The 13,039-nt window shown below is 39.8% G+C and overlaps 1 protein-coding gene across 1 annotated transcript in view; it reads left to right on the top strand.

Moving 5' to 3' along the window:
• Positions 1-13,039, top strand: part of LOC140225495 (LHFPL tetraspan subfamily member 6 protein-like) — a 468,185-nt gene that overhangs the window by 179,596 nt on the left and 275,550 nt on the right. The window lies entirely within an intron of this gene.

Here is a 13,039-nt window from a genome sequence, read left to right as displayed (position 1 = left end):
TCAAGGAGAGTTCAAGGTCAATCCATTCGGGCGTGGAAAATATGAACGTTAACACACCGATTGTTATCTGGTCTAATCCAGTTCAGGTGTTATCTCGTCCCATCAAACGTGTTTTGGCGGATTGGCGTCGGCTATGATGATTATTGCCGACGATGGAACGACTCCTCTTACAAAATGTTCACCTGTGCCGTAGTATCGTTTTCGAAGCGGGAAGCTCAAAAAACCGCAAATTTCTTACGCAGATTGTGAAGTTATGAGTGCATTTCAGAGTTTGCCGATGCGCTCATCGTGATTTTTGAGGCATTATCTGTAAGAAACAACTCTTAGTTTTGCTCTAGCAAAAGTTTGCAACAGGCCCATTGTACTCTACACTGCCGTTCACAGCTAACATGCCGTAACTCCACCGCAATTTTGTATTTTTCCTCCAACCATACTGCTCTAATACAAGAAAATGCAAGTGTGGCAAGGCTTCATTTTTTAAATTTTGAATTCTTAATGCCAAAATCGACTCGAAAATATTAAGAATGCACATTCGTTGGTTTTCTTGTGAAATAGTATTTTGTCAGAAAAAAATCGAAGTAACGTTGGATGGAGTTACGGCGGTTTTACTTTGGACGGCAGTACAGTATTTTTTACGGAATTTTTTAGACAACGTGAGTTAAAAATCAGCATAAAACTGAAAATCTCAATACAGAGGGGAAAAGCTCATACGAGCACAATTTTCCTTCAAAGAGATACGCTGTTTGGTGCAACACTGGTACGACCATTCAGAAAGGCAACTGCAGACGCGTTTCGGTCTGGGCCAATCCTCAGTGCAGCGCAGCCTCCTGGTGTTCCTGCTACCAAGTTCAAACAGCGTATCTATTTGAGGAATCATTGTGCCCATGTGAGCTTTTCCCCTCTGTGTTCAGCTTTATGCTAATCTTTAACTTCTTGGCCTCTATCTTGGCCGAAAAAAAAAAACTTCAACGTACTGATGTCCCTTTCCCATTATAGTAGACTTTCAAATGTTTCAAAGAAAATATGTTTAAATAGCATTGGTATATTAAGATGCGTCCACCCTCAACGATTAGTATGCCGTCGAAAACTCAATTCCTGAAAATTTGGCGGTTATGCCCTTTTTCAAAACAACCCGTTCAATTGCAGGAGAATTATTTCTGACATAAAATGAGCCAGAAATAATAATTCCTAATTGAAAGCGATTGAACCTTCGATTCCGCAAGTGTGTCAATTAAGAGAACATGGCCAGGAATTGGACGTATTTCTGTCAAACGGAACTATGTGTATTGAGACATGAGCCCTGATACCCATAAGAATAAATGCATACCAGGGCTCACGTCATAATCCACATAGTTCCGTTTGACAGAAATACGTCCAATTGAATCTTGGACGTGTCGACGACAGGTAGAGCGATCCAACCACTACACCAAAAGCTGCCAAATATTTGGAGGACTAAATGCGAAATGAAAGCGCAGATAGGAACCAAATCGTGGTCTTCTAGACAAAATAACGTAACTGCACTCTTCAACAATGCAGAATGTCCACTCGCAATGTGAATTTGCAATAATTTCGCTGATTTTTCCATTGATTGACACGTAAAAATTTGTAAAGCATGGAATAGAAATCTTATGGTTTTATTTTTTTTGGAAATTGAATTGTATGCGTAACTTTGCAACCATGGAATGGAGTTACGCTTCTTCGTTTGGAAATCGACGAAAAAATAGCTGGTCTTGCCAATCAAAAAAATGTTTTGTTACGGTAGAGGGAATATCATTTGCCCGAGAATCAATGATCGCAAACTGCCAATGACTCCATTCAATTTTGAAGTATAGTACGACGTGGACAATTGTTTCGCACCGGCTGGACATTACTCCTGTGTTTCAGTGCGCCACGGAACTCAGAAATTCTCCCCACATTCGATATTCAAAATATTTGACACGTAATCATGATATGACGTCATGTGTTGAAAACTTAACGCGTCATATTGATGGATAGTTCACTACCTCGCTCGCACAAACCTTCATCATCGTTGCCAAATTTCCGACCATACTCACCTGTTTTCTATACCGCCGTGCTAAGGAAGAACGCCGTATGGGCCTTCAGGCGTTGCCAAATTTCCTTCGATAAGACATACAAATTTCCAGGTACACTTATGAATGCTTTTCTTCCAATTTGTCTGTTAATCTTGCTAGCAATTCCACCAGAAAGCCTTGAAAATTTCGAGGAAAAATCTTCACAACTTTCCTCAAAAATGAACATTTTATCGAAGGAAACTTGGCAGCTCTCGAATGTTCATACGGCGTTCTTCCTTAGCACGGCAGTATAGAAAAATGGACTCGATCGTGAACCATGTGGCAACATTCCATCCCATTCACGTATTTGATGAGCGCGTAACTTTCCGAGCAACCAACTTTGCGCCCGAAGCATGAAGGGCATAATTCCGTGTGCGAAACGGATGGACACTTTCGGGGTCGACGAGGAAAGTTTGGCCTCAAATAATCTCATAAATCAATCAGACTTGACATCGTTTTGACTACGCCCGAGAGGTGCTTATTTTGTGGAGACTTCGATCTGATTATTGATACTGTTGATTCTTGGATGGTGCAGACAAACCGGAATCAATCATCCATTGGTTGAAGTCGACCTAATGCAGTACGCCCAAAGAGTACTGAATTTTAAGAGCAGTCCGCTAACTTCTCACAATATTACTCTATCATGCTAAGGAAGAGCACCGTATGAACATTCAAGATTTACCAAATTTTCCTTGATAAAACATGTATTTTTGACAAAATGCATGCATATTTTTCCTTGAAACTTTCACATATTTTAAATTGAAGTGCGTACAAAAAAAATATTCAACATTTTCCCAGTAAAGTCTAATTTTATCAGAGAACATTTGGCAACGTCTGAAGGCTCATACGGCGTTCTTCCTTAGCACGGTAGAACTGCCGTGTTAAGTGAAAACGACGTATAAGCAGTCGAAATTACCTCTATGAATATATTTATTTTTGAGGAAAGTTATGAATATTTTTCCTTAACATTTTCAGGCTTTTTTTTATCAAATTGCGGACAAAATAATGAGGAGAAACATTCACAAATTTTCCTAAGAAATTGTCTTATTTCAAAGAAAATGTTATAATGCCTGATAACGTACACGCCGCTCTTACTTAGCACGGGAGATTAGAAGAGAATCTTTATCGGTAGAGTATGTATATGTGCATAGAGGATATTCTGAGAGAAAAAAAGGTGGAGTTATAGACGAGGTCATCAAGAATTGCTGAAAAAGAGCGAGTCAAAGAGAGTACTGCCATGCTGAGAAAGAACACCGTTGCCTTATTTCCATTTCTAAAACACGAATTTCTTGGTAAACCTATTAATATTTTTCTTCCAATTTTTTGGATAATGTTGCTTGCAATTTCACCTAAAGTTGCTGAAAATTCCAAGGAAAAATATTCATAACTTTCCGCAAAAATAAATATTTTCTTGAAGGAAATTTGGCAACTCTCGAATTTTCATACGGTGTTCTTCCTTAGCACGGCGGAGTAGGTATCATAGAATGGAAAAATCTCTTACACAGATGGGAGAAACGGTAAAACGCACACTTTCAAAGAAGAAAATGATCACTAATTTCAGCTGTAAAGAAACTAGACCTAGCCGTGCCAAGGAAGAACGCTGTATGAAGCGTTAGACGTTGCCATGTTTCCTTCGAAAAAAACTGAATTTACAGGGAAAATTGTGAATATTTGTTTCCGAAAATTTCAGACAGTCTAGTACGTAATTAAATCTAAAATATCTGAAATTTTCAAAGAAAAATGTGCATGAATGCCGTCAAACATACATGTTTTATCAAGGTAAATTTGGCAACTCTCGAATGTTCATACGGCGTTCTTCCTCAGCACGACAGAGCAGGTCTCAAGGTGAAAGGCCCGTACGAGACTCAAAACTAAGTGTACACTCCGTCAGGCGCAGTATAGGCAATTTGCACATCAAATCGTGTGCGGTGTGTCAAAAGTGTAGTATTTGAAGTATTTCCATGCTTTTGAAGGCGCTATGAATGGTAACCCGGATTTGCCTTTCAAGGGAAGTTTAGCAACACTCGAATGTTCATACGGTGTTCTTCCTCAGCACGGCAGTGTATCTTCCCTAATATCAGGGAGAAAGATGGCTCAATTTTCATTGATACCCAGCGTCACCGAAGAATTTGCCAGCTTTCGATTGCACTTCACTGAAAAAAAATTCTCGGCGTTCTTACCAAGGCCCGTGGGTACCTTTACCATCTCACTTTTTTTACCAATTATTGGTAATTTTACCAAGACAGACTGGTAAGTTTACCTATAAAAACCGGTATTTTAACTGTTTTTTTCAGGTAAGAATACCACTTTTATTCGTAATCGTTTCCCGGTAACTTTGCCATTTTATCTCGGTAATTTTACCACAGTCGATAAAAAATATTGGCGTTTTTACCAAGGTCTAGTAAAATTACCGAGAAAGTTCGATAATTTTCCAAGAAAAAACTGGGATCAAATAGAACCCTGAATTCTTGGTAATTTTACCCTTTCCTTGTAAATACACCGAGATTTTTTTTTCAGTGCACTTAAGGCAACGCTGGAGAAGGCTACAAGATTACGGTTAAAATACGCGGACGGGAAAGGGCAATCCCAAAAAGGTCGGGGGGTCGGTAGAGTGTCTGTTTGGAAGTTGCGCTCGCATCTCACATAATTTGCTGCTAACTGGTGCTTATAGGGAGGGCTCCTTACACCGTAGCCGCGGTAGAAAGCATCGCGAAACACCACGCTGGATCCGCAGTGGTTATTTTAATCTGATGAACCCTAATGCGAATTAAAGTGGTTGTATTTCAGGGCTCATCAGATGATGGACATTTTCGGTTTCAAGATCGAGAATTTCTTATACAGGTGATATGGCAACCCCGGAGGAAAATGTTTAATAAATTGAGTATAAATTAATGATGAGGCGGATATGGGCGCGCGGAGTGTGGTGTTTGGTGTTTGGTGGGGGTGTTGAATTTGAGAAACTGCTCTCGAAAGTAGCGTCCCGTGAAATGCTGTCGCTGTTAAATCATTCGGTAAACACGCTATGATGACGGAAAATTTGACTCCACGAGTTTTCCTCGCTAATGCGGGGGGGGGGGGGGAGCTCCGAGTAATGTGGAGTCGTGCATGACGTCATCTTGGGTAATCACCGGATTATGCGCCGAAGGGTCATCGTACTACAACGACAATGGGGCTGCTGCAACTTTTTCCGGAGTGAATGGAAAAGTTGTTGGTTTCGAATATCGTTGATTTCCTGGTGTGAGGGCGTATCTCGATCTCCGGTTGAGCCTTAGAAAGCATAGGTTTATACATAAATCAAGGCTCACGTAGAAATTGAGGTAGGTCGTTACTGCAAAAGGGCGAAGATAATACTGAAAAAATCACCACGAGCGATCATTAGAATTTTCATGCATAAACACTAAGTCTCACTGGGACATCAGACAAGGTACGAACTTAAAAATTCTGATGGATGTTTTCACCATCAAATATTGCGTAAAAAATAATTTGCACAGTGGAAAATTACTGAAATTAACTCTCAACCAAGAATACCAAGATTCCTTTTGACAAACCAAAAAACGTAATGGCGCAACACTAGTTACGTCCATTCAGGAATGCAACTGCAGACGCGTTGTCTTCATTGGGATTTTCAGCTTTATGCTGAATTTTAACGCACATTGGCAAAAAACTCCAACATACTGTCATAGTTTTGACAGTTAAAATAGTACCTAACTTCGATGAATTAATTGGAATATTTTTATTTCAGTTATACAGATGAAATTATGAGTAAATTTTTTCATTATTAGTAAATAAAATTACTTTTTCCGAGAATAGTGATACCATGCCAAAAGTAAAATTGGAGACTTTCTAGAGAAATCTGACATCGTTGAAGAGAACATTGACAAAAAGGGGTCATGCGCATCACATCCGATTTATTTTTCAATTGGATCGCGTGGACGTCATGGACAGCTTTAATTGATGTGAGGATGATTTTAATAGATTTTACGGAGGTTATGCTTGCCCTTTGCAAAGGTTTTTTTCAAGGTTTTACATGGTGCACGGACGTTAAAACGCCAGGCTCCGAAGTTCCGTCGAGCGATTACCCGCCCGTGTTTAGCCGCTCCGCTTCAAAATTAATTTAAATCGTAACACGGGACAAAGTCTACCAGTGGCGTGGCGTGCTTTGCGATGTATCGATTGTTCTGCCATTTAACCCTATGGTGAAAAATCGATTATTAAGGTGTTCGCTGCGAACACCCTGATTATCGATCCTTTTCCATAGGTTTAAATGGCATAACAATCGATATATAGCAAAGCACGCCACGCCACTAAAGTCTACCTCCATCAAAGGCTTCTTTTAATCGATTTCAGGCGTAGCTTACACATCTTGCAATAGCCCTAAAATTTAATTGAAATTTTTTTAAATATTGCGGATTTTTATTCACATTCTTCTTTTTCTCTTTTACCGCCATTTTTTCTGCCATCGCCTGCGGTAAAATCGATGCCAAAGAGAAACGGACCAGTATTCACGATATTATTACAAATTAAGGGTTTTCAGGGTCGAATGCTCGCAGTCAGAATCTTTTTCAATCGTTTTCATTTATGAAAGGACAATTTTACACCTGTGCAATTTGACTTACGTTGACTTAACTCGATTACTTTACAGAATGTGCAAATGAGTGGTAATATTTTTCCTGCTCATTTTCTTTTCTTCAATGAGTGCACTTTGTTAATGAAAAAAGTCAGAAAAATTCAATTCAACAAAAAACCACACGAAAGAAATTATTAAAATTAAACGAAACTGACTTTATATACATCCATGGAAAAAGAGACCGCAGTAACACTAAAATCGAAATTAAATTTTTGGTGTCATCGCATCAAACGGTCAAGACAAACATGTTTGAGTCGCATTCTCTCCAGAAATATCGAGCTTATGCCAAAAACATTACGTTTTATAGTGTCCAGCTGAAGAAAATGTACTTTTCAGAAAAATTATTAAAAATGTTAATATTTTGGAGGCTTATTAGGCCCTCTGAATTTCTCGATCATCATCGAAAAATTCGACAAATATTCCTCATCCCAAAAATTTACTTCCGCATACTCAGCAATGCAGTTCATTGCACCAATCAATGCAGTTTTCAATGAATATTTCTGAAATCCAGTAATTATTTTCACCCCTCGATTGCATCTCGAATGCTCTTGTTGCGGTGTGTATATCGTTCATTGAATTGTTTTAAACGCTAACTATTTGCAGTGCATTAACTGAGATGAAAAATTTCAAAAATCCAAATGTCGCCGAAAAGTAACACTCCGCTTGGAAAATATATGTAACCTCTGTATTGTTTCTCGCTGGCCAAAATGTACAAGCAATGACTGAAATACAGGGTGTTTCAGACCACCCGTACCAGGCCTTTTTCTCGGTTGGTTTAGGTCGTACGAAGTCGGAGACCGCGGGGTTGAATAGGGAATTGACCCCAAGGAATCCGAATTTCGTGGTCTCGAAACCCCCCCACCCCCCCTTGCGGGGTAAAGGGGGGGGTCACGATGCTAAAAGTCACGGTTTCCGACCGAATTGCGGATAGATCGCATCAGAATTGAAAAGCACGGAGAATTTCACGTGTAATTGACCCCTAAAAATCCAAAATCGGACCATCCAAGGTCCAAAAATGACCCCCTAAAGAGGGGGACAGTACCCCCCTCCATAATTTCTCTTTGGTCTTAAAATTTACGTAAATTCTCCAGAAAAAGACGGTTTCCCATGTAATCGACCCCGAGGACTCTAAATTTCATGTTCCCTGAGCTCCTCGGGGTCAATTACGTGGGAAACCGTCTTTTTCTGGAGAATCGACGTCAATTTTGCGACCATACAGAGGAATCTTGAGAAATTCTTGGCGGGGGCGAAGCCCCCCTCGTCAAGGAGTTACTTTCTGCCGTTCAGGGGGTCTACTAGAACTCTTAGGAGTCACTTAAGATGTAAATGTGTTCTGCTCCTCAATTTGGATGCAATCAATTTGCGATTCGGAAAGGAGCCCCGATTTTTAAAATTGGGCCCCCCCGTTACCCCTCAAGGGGGGCTAGAGAAGCTTCGGGACCATGAAATTTGGATTTCTCGGGGTCGATTACCTGAGAAACCGTCTTTTTCTGGAGAATTTACGTCAATTTTGAGACCAAAGAGAAATTATGGAGGGGGGTACTGTCCCCCTCTTTAGGGGGTCATTTTTGGACCTTGGATGGTCCGATTTTGGATTTTTAGGGGTCAATTACACGTGAAATTCTCCGTGCTTTTCAATTCTGATGCGATCTATCCGCAATTCGGTCGGAAACCGTGACTTTTAGCATCGTGACCCCCCCTTTACCCCGCAAGGGGGGGGTGGGGGGGGGGGTTTCGAGACCACGAAATTCGGATTCCTTGGGGTCAATTCCCTATTCAACCCCGCGGTCTCCGACTTCGTACGACCTAAACCAACCGAGAAAAAGGCCTGGTACGGGTGGTCTGAAACACCCTGTATGTTATTCACTCTGTAGATAAAATCAAACGTAGCACTTACACAGCTCTCTAGTCCATGGCTGTGAAATTAAGTTAGCCTCCAATTTCCTTAATCTTTGGGGGACATACCCGAGTTTAGGACCGTATTTGAGATTGGAATAGCGCAAATCTTAACATAGCTGCCACATTGGAACAAAATGCCTCATTTGATACACTCCGAGTATGAAAATATTATTTTACTCGTCCTTTTCTCATAGTCCAAAAATAAGGACTAACATCTTTGAAATTATTTTTTGTGTACGTTTCCAACCTTAATCTTACTCGGGTCTTTTAGATAAAATATTTTTCAAGTAAAGTTTTGAAGGATACTTTGTCAGTTATTCAGAAATTGAAGTTGGATTTTTGCTCTCTTAATTTCCCTTTTTTCTCTTACTATAAATCTACTTCGGGTTTGAGCACGTTTTATTCAACTACGTGAACGGTGAAACTTAGGACATTTTTTTGGAGGACGCAGTCATTGTTGCTAGAGGCAATTTAAAGTATGAGCTTATCAATTAGGAAACTTTAATGAATGTAATTATCTCAGTTTAATCTCATTATTTGAAAATTTTCAATAACAAAATTTCGGAGGGGATTATGTATTCCACTCTCAGGGCCTCAAAATTAACCATTTTAATGAGTTAGTTTAGGCAATTATTGGATTGGCACTACTAATAAGGAAGGAGTCATTAGAAAAAAGTATCGGTTAAAAAATCTTAGTGAATAAATTTGTCTCAGTTATGTATGTAGTTATTTTTTTTAGTAAGTGTTGCAAATTAACCGAGAAAATCATCCCTCCGGTACGCTTGGTGCTCGGTGGACTTTTTTGCATTTCTTTACAACTTTCGGAATGTTGGTAGGATGGCAGGCTAAAAATATGATGTGAAAGAACAGGTACCGCCGCACTATAAGGAAGAACTTAGTATGAGCGTTAAGGCGTTGCCAGATTCCCCTCAATAAAAACCAAATTAACTAGAAATTATTTGAATGCTTTGTTTCAAATTTTTCGAACGATTTTGTTCCCAATTTGATCTTAAATACCTGTAAATTTCAAGAGGATTTATGAGGTAGAGGGAATATCATTTGCCCGAGAATCAATGATCGCAAACTGCCAATGACTCCATTCAATTTTGAAGTATAGTACGACGTGGACAATTGTTTCGCACCGGCTGGACATTACTCCTGTGTTTCAGTGCGCCACGGAACTCAGAAATTCTCCCCACATTCGATATTCAAAATATTTGACACGTAATCATGATATGACGTCATGTGTTGAAAACTTAACGCGTCATATTGATGGATAGTTCACTACCTCGCTCGCACAAACCTTCATCATCGTTGCCAAATTTCCGACCATACTCACCTGTTTTCTATACCGCCGTGCTAAGGAAGAACGCCGTATGGGCCTTCAGGCGTTGCCAAATTTCCTTCGATAAGACATACAAATTTCCAGGTACACTTATGAATGCTTTTCTTCCAATTTGTCTGTTAATCTTGCTAGCAATTCCACCAGAAAGCCTTGAAAATTTCGAGGAAAAATCTTCACAACTTTCCTCAAAAATGAACATTTTATCGAAGGAAACTTGGCAGCTCTCGAATGTTCATACGGCGTTCTTCCTTAGCACGGCAGTATAGAAAAATGGACTCGATCGTGAACCATGTGGCAACATTCCATCCCATTCACGTATTTGATGAGCGCGTAACTTTCCGAGCAACCAACTTTGCGCCCGAAGCATGAAGGGCATAATTCCGTGTGCGAAACGGATGGACACTTTCGGGGTCGACGAGGAAAGTTTGGCCTCAAATAATCTCATAAATCAATCAGACTTGACATCGTTTTGACTACGCCCGAGAGGTGCTTATTTTGTGGAGACTTCGATCTGATTATTGATACTGTTGATTCTTGGATGGTGCAGACAAACCGGAATCAATCATCCATTGGTTGAAGTCGACCTAATGCAGTACGCCCAAAGAGTACTGAATTTTAAGAGCAGTCCGCTAACTTCTCACAATATTACTCTATCATGCTAAGGAAGAGCACCGTATGAACATTCAAGATTTACCAAATTTTCCTTGATAAAACATGTATTTTTGACAAAATGCATGCATATTTTTCCTTGAAACTTTCACATATTTTAAATTGAAGTGCGTACAAAAAAATATTCAACATTTTCCCAGTAAAGTCTAATTTTATCAGAGAACATTTGGCAACGTCTGAAGGCTCATACGGCGTTCTTCCTTAGCACGGTAGAACTGCCGTGTTAAGTGAAAACGACGTATAAGCAGTCGAAATTACCTCTATGAATATATTTATTTTTGAGGAAAGTTATGAATATTTTTCCTTAACATTTTCAGGCTTTTTTTTATCAAATTGCGGACAAAATAATGAGGAGAAACATTCACAAATTTTCCTAAGAAATTGTCTTATTTCAAAGAAAATGTTATAATGCCTGATAACGTACACGCCGCTCTTACTTAGCACGGGAGATTAGAAGAGAATCTTTATCGGTAGAGTATGTATATGTGCATAGAGGATATTCTGAGAGAAAAAAAGGTGGAGTTATAGACGAGGTCATCAAGAATTGCTGAAAAAGAGCGAGTCAAAGAGAGTACTGCCATGCTGAGAAAGAACACCGTTGCCTTATTTCCATTTCTAAAACACGAATTTCTTGGTAAACCTATTAATATTTTTCTTCCAATTTTTTGGATAATGTTGCTTGCAATTTCACCTAAAGTTGCTGAAAATTCCAAGGAAAAATATTCATAACTTTCCGCAAAAATAAATATTTTCTTGAAGGAAATTTGGCAACTCTCGAATTTTCATACGGTGTTCTTCCTTAGCACGGCGGAGTAGGTATCATAGAATGGAAAAATCTCTTACACAGATGGGAGAAACGGTAAAACGCACACTTTCAAAGAAGAAAATGATCACTAATTTCAGCTGTAAAGAAACTAGACCTAGCCGTGCCAAGGAAGAACGCTGTATGAAGCGTTAGACGTTGCCATGTTTCCTTCGAAAAAAACTGAATTTACAGGGAAAATTGTGAATATTTGTTTCCGAAAATTTCAGACAGTCTAGTACGTAATTAAATCTAAAATATCTGAAATTTTCAAAGAAAAATGTGCATGAATGCCGTCAAACATACATGTTTTATCAAGGTAAATTTGGCAACTCTCGAATGTTCATACGGCGTTCTTCCTCAGCACGACAGAGCAGGTCTCAAGGTGAAAGGCCCGTACGAGACTCAAAACTAAGTGTACACTCCGTCAGGCGCAGTATAGGCAATTTGCACATCAAATCGTGTGCGGTGTGTCAAAAGTGTAGTATTTGAAGTATTTCCATGCTTTTGAAGGCGCTATGAATGGTAACCCGGATTTGCCTTTCAAGGGAAGTTTAGCAACACTCGAATGTTCATACGGTGTTCTTCCTCAGCACGGCAGTGTATCTTCCCTAATATCAGGGAGAAAGATGGCTCAATTTTCATTGATACCCAGCGTCACCGAAGAATTTGCCAGCTTTCGATTGCACTTCACTGAAAAAAAATTCTCGGCGTTCTTACCAAGGCCCGTGGGTACCTTTACCATCTCACTTTTTTTACCAATTATTGGTAATTTTACCAAGACAGACTGGTAAGTTTACCTATAAAAACCGGTATTTTAACTGTTTTTTTCAGGTAAGAATACCACTTTTATTCGTAATCGTTTCCCGGTAACTTTGCCATTTTATCTCGGTAATTTTACCACAGTCGATAAAAAATATTGGCGTTTTTACCAAGGTCTAGTAAAATTACCGAGAAAGTTCGATAATTTTCCAAGAAAAAACTGGGATCAAATAGAACCCTGAATTCTTGGTAATTTTACCCTTTCCTTGTAAATACACCGAGATTTTTTTTTCAGTGCACTTAAGGCAACGCTGGAGAAGGCTACAAGATTACGGTTAAAATACGCGGACGGGAAAGGGCAATCCCAAAAAGGTCGGGGGGTCGGTAGAGTGTCTGTTTGGAAGTTGCGCTCGCATCTCACATAATTTGCTGCTAACTGGTGCTTATAGGGAGGGCTCCTTACACCGTAGCCGCGGTAGAAAGCATCGCGAAACACCACGCTGGATCCGCAGTGGTTATTTTAATCTGATGAACCCTAATGCGAATTAAAGTGGTTGTATTTCAGGGCTCATCAGATGATGGACATTTTCGGTTTCAAGATCGAGAATTTCTTATACAGGTGATATGGCAACCCCGGAGGAAAATGTTTAATAAATTGAGTATAAATTAATGATGAGGCGGATATGGGCGCGCGGAGTGTGGTGTTTGGTGTTTGGTGGGGGTGTTGAATTTGAGAAACTGCTCTCGAAAGTAGCGTCCCGTGAAATGCTGTCGCTGTTAAATCATTCGGTAAACACGCTATGATGACGGAAAATTTGACTCCACGAGTTTTCCTCGCTAATGCGGGGGGGGGGGGGGGAGCT

Source organism: Bemisia tabaci, chromosome 9 (assembly GCF_918797505.1).
Source record: "Bemisia tabaci chromosome 9, PGI_BMITA_v3".
Lineage (NCBI taxonomy): Eukaryota > Metazoa > Arthropoda > Insecta > Hemiptera > Aleyrodidae > Bemisia > Bemisia tabaci.
Note: the sequence above shows the minus strand (reverse complement) of the source record. Positions and strands in the feature narration are given on the sequence as shown.